This window comes from Salmo trutta, chromosome 12 (assembly GCF_901001165.1).
Source record: "Salmo trutta chromosome 12, fSalTru1.1, whole genome shotgun sequence".
Taxonomy (NCBI): domain Eukaryota; kingdom Metazoa; phylum Chordata; class Actinopteri; order Salmoniformes; family Salmonidae; genus Salmo; species Salmo trutta.
The window spans coordinates 13,665,655-13,675,996 of NC_042968.1; the positions used below are offsets into that span (position 1 = coordinate 13,665,655).

Below are 10,342 nucleotides of genomic sequence, written 5' to 3' on the forward strand. Positions count from 1 at the left end.
CTCAAAATGACACCAAGGTTAAACAGCTCACCAACCTAGCTGCTCAGAGCATGGACAGACTGAACAGACTAGACAGCCAAAAACAAATGACACACACCAACCCTAACTGTCTCAAGATCTCAAGTAAAATAGCGATGGATGCTGGTTATTGATACATGATCCTCTACATACAAGATAAGATCTAAACCTGTGTGATAGTGCCATACTGAACACCATGCAGACCTCTGGGTGTCAGCCATATCATCCGTTATCACAGTGCTGTGTCACGAGTGAGCTCTGCAGAAGGCTGATATTTCAATTGAGAAATTAGGACACCAACAAGCAATGAAGAACTGTCTCTTATCTCTTAACCTTTTCAAGTGTGAGTTCCAAATATCTCTCCCCAGCGTGATTGTCCAAAAATGCCGGTGTCCAAAAATGCCGATTTCCAATTGTTATGAAAACTTGAAATCAGCCCTAATTAATCGGCCATTCCGATGAATCGGTCGACCTCTAATGCATACCGCAAACAGACCAAACTCTTCTTGTCTCCTCTTCCTATCTTTGGTTGGGGCGAAAAAACAAATATGGCGGCGCGCACAAACTACTCATCATCGGATTACTTCCAATTTTTTGAACGTTTTTTACTCAATTATTTCGATCAATAGTGAGCTCACCTGTGATGTGAGTAATTGTAAATAGTAATTGCTATTAGCTCATTCATATTATGGCTTCTGTCAGCCGAGCGTCAGCGCTAGGACTAATGTAGCCTACATTTTCCGGTTTGGATGATTGTGTTACGCTGTCGATACTTCTGTGAATGTCTGAACATTGCATCCAAAAATAAACTGGTCACATTCAGGACATTACGTTGTAAGGACTGTGTTTATGCAAAATTTCTGTTAAAAAACAGTGTGGCCAGCTCAAATGCTGACTGTTGCGTCAATCGAAACTGGATGTTCTAAATAACTGTTCTAATTGGTTTGAGCGTACGCTGCAGGGACCACTGTAGAATGATCACACCCGTGTGTTCGTACGTGTCAAAGCGTTAATGAGCTTCTGGATCAGTCATTAAGCCAAGCCTCAGACTGTATACCCGTCCTAAGACTGATGATATGAAGACAAGAAGCATGGTCATGGGGCTGGCTGAGATAGCACTGCAATCGGAGCTTCTAGACATCAATCTGTCATAGGGTCTCTGTCCCTGACCATGAATTTACCAGCGCAGAGCTGATAGAGGAAATGGCTCCTTAAACATGTTTTAACAGTCATTACTTATTGCACCCAGTGCCACAGAGGTCTACTGACGTCAGCTCTGATTGGTCACTTGTTTTTCTTCTGGACACGTCTTCCAGTCGGGAATAAATAACAATAGTTATAGATCTCCTGTTGACAGCAACTTTACTTCAAAGCCCAAAGACATGTCAGTCAAATAACTGGATTAGAGAGAGAGAGAGAGAGAGGTTAGGGGGGAGAGCGAGAGCGAGAGATAGAGAGAGAGCAAAGGGAATGGAGAAGGGGGTTTGAGGGGAGAGCAAACACCACGAGAGGGTAATGCATTTAGCGAGGATGATTGTAGGTACACTGTCAATTTGGCATGCAGGCTACATACCAATTGCCCTTGATTGCACCGAAATAAACAGAGTATAGCCTCCAGTATTTATCCTGGACATTCACTAAGAGTAGCCATGCTACACTTAACCACCAGTATTCTATGAGCCATTGTTATAGTCTGACATTGTTTATGTAAGTGTTGAGATGGGTGGAGAGGTATTGGAGGATGTTGACATTCCACACAGGAAATAAGACCAAGGAGAGGTATTTTCAAAGCCAAAGGCATAGTCTACTCGCTACATATAGCGTAGAGTCTTTGGGTTTTCAGAAAAGCGGTACATCAATCCTGTGTAGTTATTGTTACTACTCACACACACACGCACACGCACACACAGACAGATTCAGAATATCAGTTCACAGACTCACAGTCTGATGCATGTGGCATGCAAGCAGATGGGTCTCTGCTATCCTAAAAATGGGGTGTTGTCATGACAACCACACACGGTGGAGCTGTCCATCTGCATGTGTGTGTGTGTGTGTGCGTGCGTGCGTGCGTGCGTGCGTGCGTGCGTGCGTGCGTGAGAGAAGAAACCCACTAGAGATGTGAATTATCTCAGTATTTGGGTCTGTCTGTTTAGCTGACCCATGCATCAGGTAGCCTTTAAGTAGCTTACTAAAGCAAGCCCAGTTAGAGTTAGGACATTCATTCAGGGGGTTATGTGCCTGAATGTGGGGAGTAAGGTTGTAAAGAAAAGATCAGCTGGACTCATCCCCATCATCCTCATTCTTGTCATCTTCATCAACAGTCATCCAGTAGGTAGGCAGACTATAGTAGGCTAAACAGGGACATCACTGGGGTGGACAACAACCAGAGTGGCCAGGGTTTCAGTGAGCATGTCTCACTCAGCCCCAAGCCTGGTTAGACAGGAGCAATGAGAAAAGAAGCAGAATAAAGGGGAGAAAGAGAGAAATCATGACATCTGTGGCCAACAAGAGGCCTCAAGATTATTTTGAAAAGAGGTGGAGGTGGACAAAGGGGAACATGGTGAGAGTTATTGGGCCGGCTGTACTATAAATCCATTTTCACTTTTCCGCAAGATTTTATTTAAATGCTCTCTACTTGAACTATTTTTAAAACGGAAACCAATATGCAAAGTTGACAAACTACCATTATAATTTAGAATGATGGGATTTATCGTGGAAGAATATTTTCTGTGGCCTTGGAGTTGCTATTACAAGTGTGGAAAATGTGAGAGTGACCTGGGCTTAATAAAACTTGTCTGGCCTCACGTTAACACTGTTTTGAAGTGGAAGACCAAGGGTGTGTTTTTTAAGATGGGTGTAAGGCAGATGGCCTAGACCCAGACCCAGTCTGGAGGAAAAAACATGTTTTTAAAAACCTGAAGGCTATGTCTATTCAATCAAAACCGCTTGGTATATTTGGGAAGGGGAAAAGAGATGAATGAGAGATGAAGAGAGATACATGGAGATAGAAAGAGGAATGGAGTTCACTTGAAAACAAACCATAATAAACATGTCCCATGATTCAATGTTACTTTCACAGTATTATGGAAAATATAACAACAAAAAACATGTAACGCAGTACCCTAAAATATGCTTATACAGAATAGTAGGCTACAGAGCTGGCATCATCTTCTGGGAAACACCCATTCATTACAAACAAACAAAATTAAAAAGAAGGGAAAAGTTGCATGCAAGCCATGTAACAATGGAATTTCCAACAAAGTAGGCCTAGACAAAAATGTCTATTTAGAAAAAGATCATGCAGAGATTTCCAGTCCTGTTGAACTAACTAACTTCCATGCTGATTTTAACACAGTAAAGCTAGTTCTTTGACAACAATGATGGCACAAAACTTTCAGCAGATGGATTTCCCAAGAACGATACCTCTGAATGTAAAAAACGTGTCACTCCACAAACCTGTTATTCTGTGTCATTCAACGGTATCATTCAACAGTCCTCTAAAATTCTCGTGGCAAATACTGTAGTGTAGCATGATTGTTTCTTCAATAAGAGGTACAGTATCAATCGAACCTCTAAACTTGTCACTTTGTTGTGAGATTGTAACACACGCGCCTCGTTATAAACGAGTTATACGTGCGTCATTGCAGTTCATAAGCAAAGCCATTTCACAGGGGAAATGTCGGTCAACTCAAACAGAAGAATTTACCCCCTGACAGCTACAATACTACTAGCGAGCTAGGTGGAGTGACGAAAAAAAACATTCCGTTATATCAACTTCATGATGTGGTCATGCTGTAGTAAAAGCGAGCAACGTTGGGTTTGTAACAATGTATCAACATTGTCAAGTTAGTCAACATACAGACAAACGTATTATGTTCATTCACGAATGTTGAATAATATCCATGCACACACAAGGACAGAAAGGGATCAGACTCGGCTTTCCTGCATGGAATTCTGCCGTGTTGTCTGTCATTTGACACCCCAGTGTTGAAAGCAAGCTGTGGCTTTTTAAGTGAAACTAGCTGTCCACTGCAGAATAAAACACATATATGCACATACCTTTTATAATGGCACAGTTTATTCTAAATGCCACTTGACGCGATATTTGTTGGATAGAAGTCGCTATTCTCTCCTCGCTAGTCTTACCGTCATTCTTCCGACCGGAATTTTTCCTTGGGAATTGGAGGTATGGCTGACCGAGTGGGGAAGCGAAAATGGGTGGGAATTGGAGATGAGGGCGGCGGCAAAGACGACGCTTTGAAACCGTCCATCTAGCCCACTGACAGTTTGAGAATTTCCTTAAATATGGAACGCCGTTTGGGTCTTTGTTGTCCCCCCCAAAAATATACACGTCAAATAACACTATCTGACGTGTCGAATAAGCTTGTCGACCAATCAGGACCCGAATATGACTGCACGTCACATAATAATTGAACACGTTCATTCGTTGTCGACGTAATTATTGCACATTGATTACACTGTCACTCGTATTTCATATGTCACAACGATGCACGGATACGTATGCTATGACGCTGGTCAAGTTTTGTCTGGCGCCGGTGCCGGTGCCGCACGAGCGCAGACACACTTCCCCAAGCTTTGGACAGTGCTGGTCGTTAAAAAGCTAGCTGATGGACGCAAACAATGTTCTTCCCCAAAAACATAGCAAAACGACATAATCTGTTTCAGTAGCTATAGTTAGCTATCGATCTAGCTAAGTGTCATCAAGTAAAATAGCCCTAATTTATAAGACTGTTCTTATTTGATTAATGGTGGTCGGACCCACCTATGTGAAGCTAGCCACAATAGGGGAATTTGCGGTTTGCCTTCAAAATAAAAGTGTCTCACTGAAAGTCATGCAAATAATACAAATAGTGGAATCATGCCATAATGGAATAGATCATGCTAAACGAGGTTGGAATGTTCTTATATAAAATCAACAAAAGGCACTCATTTGTTAATTTGACAAAAATCTGTTCAAATCACACTGGACGTATTAGACTAGAATTGCATTGAGGGCATACTTATTTCTCTTTACACCTTCCCTATGGATTGTGGATCATTGACAGTCTACTCAGTGACACCCAGAGAACATTAGCGTCATTAGGGACTCTGAAACCACTGTGAATTGAGCCACATTTATTGTACCAGTCAACCTACTATGTTGTATTGAACACTATTCCAGAGGAAAAATAATACAACGTGGATGTTTTGGAGCCTGATAACTCCTGAGGAGGACTTTGGGGGGGAAAAAAGCACTTGGGTAATGAGTAGGCTCATACCCCATTTCATTGATCCCCAATCGTTAGGTAAGGCTGTACAGTGCAATAAGAATGTCAATACGCACAATAGGCTGACTGGCGAGGTGATTTCCCACAGTCAAAGTCCTGCAATAAGAGCTACGACGCTAATATTTCCGTAAACTCTTCACAGTTGTGTTCTCTGGGTGTCACCGAGTAGACTGATACCCCATTTCATTGCTCCACATTCCAAAACTCCAACCATGTTTAACATGATCAATTCTAAATATGGCATGATTTCACCAGTTGTAACCTTTTGCATCGCTTTCAAAGAGGGATTTTTATATTAAAGGCGAACCGCAAATTCCACTATTGTGGCAAATAATTATTGTGGCTAGCTTCACAACACATAACCCGGTCCGGTCAAGCCATAGTATTGTAACGACCCTGGGTTTATAAACGAGGATATCGACTCTGCCGCTCAAGCATGCTTTTGGGGCCCAGTCGATATCAAATTAAATCAAATTTTATTTGTCACATACACAAGGTTAGCAGATGTTAATGCGAGTGTAGTGAAATGCTTGTGCTTCTAGTTCAGATAGTGCAGTAATATCTAACACGTCCCCAACAACTACCTAATACACACAAATCTAAAGGGGTGTGTCACTCCCTGACCTGAGAGAGACGGTTTATTTCTTTATTTTGATAGGTCAGGGTGTGGGGTGGGCATTCTATGTTTTGTATTTCTTTGTTTTGGGCCGAGTATGGTTCCTAATCAGAGGCAGCTGTCTATCGTTGTCTCTGATTAGGAATCATACTTAGGCAGCCTTTTCCCACCTGTGTTTGTGGGTAGTTGTATTCTGCTTAGTTTTCTGTACATGGCAGAACTGTTGGCTTGTTTTTGTTTGGTTATTTTTGTTCAAGTGTTTCATATTGAAATAAAATCATGAGCACGTGCCATGCTGCATCTTGGTCCCCTCATTACGAGAAGGATATGGATGAGTGATGGATGAGCGATGGCCGAGCGGCATAGGCAAGATACAATATGGTATAAAATGCAGTATATACTGTCACGTCCTGACCAGTAAAGGGGTTATTTGTTCTTATAGTTTGGTCAGGACGTGGCAGGGGGTATTTGTTTTATGTGGTTCAGGGTGTGTTTGTGTATGTGTTCATGTAGAGGGGGTATTTGGTTTATATGGTTCGGGGTGGTTGTGTATGTAGAGGGGTATTGGATTTATGTATTCTGGGGTTTTTGGGTTATCGTTCTGTTAGTTTATTTCTATGTTCTGTCTAGGCGTTTGTATTTCTATGTTTTGGTAATGGGATTGGGGCCTTCAATTGGAGGCAGCTGTCTATCGTTGCCTCTGATTGAAGGTCCTATATTTAGGAGTGTGTTTGTTTTGGGAATTGTGGATTGTTTCTTGTTTTGCTGTGTGCCTGACGAGACTGTCTAGTTCGTTTGTTTTTTGTATACGTTGTTTGTGTTTTCCTTCTTCACTAAATAAAAAGAAGATGAGTATACATTTTCCCGCTGCATTTTGGTCTACACCCTACGACACCTGTGACATATACATATGATATGAGTAATGTAAGACACAGTTGAAGTCGGAAGTTTACATACACCTTAGCCAAAAACATTTAAACTCAGTTTTTCACAATTCCTGACATTTAATCCTAGTAAAAATTCAGTTTTAGGTCAGTTAGGATCACCAATTTATTTTAAGAATGTGAAATGTCAGAATAATAGTAGAGAGTGATTTATTTCAGCTTTTATTTCTTTCATCACATTCCCAGTGGGTTAGAAGTTTACATACACTCAACTAGTATTTGGAAGTGTAACCGATGTGAAATGGCTAGCTAGTTAGCGGTGGTGCGCACTAATGGCGTTTCAATCAGTGACGTCACTCACTCTGAGACCTGAAGTGGTTGTTCCCCTTGCTCTGCAAGGGCCGCAGCTTTTTGTGGCGCGATGGGTAACGATGCTTCGTGGGTGTCAGTTGTTGATGTGTGCAGAGGGTCCCTGGTGCAAGCCCAGGTTGGGGCAAGGAGAGGGATGGAAGCTATACTGTTACAGTAGCATTGCATTTAAATTGTTTAACTTGGGTCAAACGTTTTGGGTAGCCTTCCACAACCTTCCCACAATAAGTTGGGTGAATTTTGACCCATTCCTCCTGACAGAGCTGGTGTAACTGAGTCAGGTTTCTAGGCCTCCTTGCTCGCACACGCTTTTTCAGTTCTGCCCACAAATTTGCTATAGGATTGAGGTCAGGGCTTTGTGATGGCCACTCCAATACCTGGACTTTGTTGTCCTTAAGCTATTTTGCCACAACTTTGGAAGTACACTTGGGGTCATTGTCCATTTGGAAGACTCATTTGCGACCAAGCTTTAACTTCCTGCCTGATGTCTTGAGATGTTGCTTCAATACATCCACATAATTTCCTTTCCTCATGATGCCATCTAGTTTGTGAAGTGCACCAGTCCCTCCTGCAGCAAAGCAGCCCCACAACATGATGCTGCCACCTCCGTGTTTCACGGTTGGGATGCTGTTCTTCGGCTTGCAAGCCTCCCCCTTTTTCCTCCACACATAACGATGGTCATTATGACCAAACAGTTATATTTTAGTTTCATCAGACCAGAGGACATTTCTCCAGAAAGTACGTTCTTTGTCCCCATGTGCAGTTACAAACTGTAATCTGGCTTTTTTATGGCGGTTTTGGAACACTGGCTTCTTCCTTGCTGAGCGGCCTTTCAGGTTATGTCGATATAGGACTCGTTTTACTGTGGATATAGATACTTTTGTGCCTGTTTCCTCCAGCATCTTCACAAGGTCCTTTGCTGTTGTTCTGGGATTGATTTGCACTTTTCGCACCAAAGTACGTTCATCTCTAGGAGACAGAACGCGTCTCCTTCCTGGGCGGTATGACGGCTGCGAATTTCACCGGATGTTGGCCAGGTGGGACGGTAGCGTCCCACACCCCCTAGAGAGGTTAAAGGCACAGTCAACTTAGTTTATGTAAACTTCTGACCCACTGAAATTGTGATACAGTGAATTATAAGTGAAATAATCTGTCTGTAAACAATTGTTGGAAAAATGACTTGTGTCATGCACAAAGTAGATGCCCTAACCGACTTGCCAAAACTATAGTTTGTTAACAAGAAATTTGTGGAGAGGTTGAAAAACTAGTTTTAATGACTCCAACCTAAGTGTATGTAAACTTCCAACTTCAACTGTATGTAAACATTATTAAAGTGCCATTATTTAGAGTACATTGTATAAAGTGACTAGTGATCCATTTATTAAAGTGGCCAGTGATTGGGTCTCAATGTAGGCAGCAGCCTCTCTGAGTGAGTGATGGCTGTTTAACAGTCTGATGGCCTTGAGATAGAAGCTGTTTTTCAGTCTCTTGGTCCCAGCTTTGATGCACCTGTACTGATAGCGCTGATCTTCGGGCTAGAAGGTCGGAGGCTTCGAGACCTGCTCCCTGCCAGTTTCATTACAGTATAATAATCAGATGAAGCTAGCTGGATGGCTACCTAGCTAATACTCACATGGATTCCTAAATCATTGCTATGAATATTGAAAATGACTGCAAATTCTATTGTTCATTGTTTTCAGGCTGGTTGCATTGGTGCTAGCTATGTACTAAGCTAAAGCTAGCTAGATACCCCAGAAGTTGCTAACATCTGTATCAAAGATATTTGCAAACCTTTTTGATCCTGCTCGTTTGATCCTGATTTAATATCAAATGCTTACACAGACGTTTTCACATTCAGTCGAACAAATCATGCCTTATTACTACCAACACGGTATTGTACAGCTTTGACAGTGATCGTAATGGTGGCGCTTGGGTTGCACGTGCAAATTCAGCACACACAACGTTGTATAATAGAATTGACGTGCATCTTTTTTGACACGCAAAGACCCAAACGGCGTTCCAATTTAAAAGGCCAATTGAATTGTGCATTCACACTTTGATTGGGCATAAATCACAAACCCTGTGCAAAGGTTGTAAAACCATTTAATTCCATCCTTTTTCATGAACATAGCAACTGTATCACTCACATTTTACAACATTGTATTTATGAGTCATGGTTAAGACCAGATTCCTTTTCACAAAAATACTTTGTTTAAACATTCAAGGAGATAAGAAAAAATAACTAAGGACATAATGTAGCCAACTGTGAATATCTGTAGCCTACCCCTTGTAGAATGGAAGTATGGGAAGAATATCCTTGATTATATAATCATATCCATGGTTAAATAAACAGCCAATGTAACTGTAACACGTTTTACTGAATTGCAAATGTCTGTTACATATCAAAGACAACGATGCAGATTAAAAGTGTTTTTCTTCCAACTTTTTAAGGAAGAGGATCCAAGCTTTCTCTCTTTATGTAGGCTACAACTTCACAGAGTGCGACCTAGATACCTCTATGGTGTGTGTGCTTTCTCACCAGTAATTGTTTTTTCATTGCATTACATCAGCTGCACTGTTGGAACTCAAACATCTTCCTTTGATAAATTATGTATGTGATCTCCGTTCTCCAGAACATTTGTGGTAAACACATAAAGTGATGCTAACATTTCAACACATTATACACTCTTTCAATGGACTGAACATATATCTCCACCACTGTTAGATCTTAAATTACCCCAAAATTGGGTGTATCCATGGAGACTATAACACTTAACAGGGTGCTAGATCCACAAAAAATGCTTCAGCTGATTGATGATGGTAGGCGTGGATTACTCTTTGCACAAACTCTGCAGTACAGAGAGAGGGCCTGCTGTCAAAGTAACTCTCTCTCCCTAGCCTATCATTGTCTGTGGGAGCCTGTCCATCAGTGTGATGTGGTCTGCACCCCCTCCCAGGGAGACAACCAAGGAGCCAGAGGGGGTAAATTAAACCAGAGGGACTGAGGAGAGACTATAAAACCCCTGCCAGAAAAATATTGTATTAATTTAAGAGGAGATTTTAATATCTCGCAGAAATCTATTCCATGAGTAGGGGCAAAGAGGATACTAGCCTCTATTACACTATACTAGAATATTAGTGTAATAGTCTTAGCATGGGGTTTAGCT

The 10,342-nt window shown here is 41.6% G+C and overlaps 1 protein-coding gene across 4 annotated transcripts in view; it reads right to left on the reverse strand.

The window, feature by feature from the left end:
- The window catches only part of LOC115202948 (coiled-coil domain-containing protein 102A), a 69,057-nt gene extending 64,639 nt beyond the window's left edge, over nt 1-4,418 (reverse strand). Inside the window, exon 1 of one of the 4 annotated variants that reach the window (XR_003880089.1) lies at nt 4,078-4,418. The gene's annotated coding sequence lies outside the window, so the exon portion shown is untranslated. Of the gene's footprint in view, nt 1-3,474; nt 3,651-4,077 lie in introns of those variants that run through there. The other 3 variants (XM_029767153.1, XM_029767151.1, XM_029767154.1) reach the window with 3 other exon arrangements.
- Nucleotides 4,419-10,342: the final 5,924 nt, after the last annotated feature.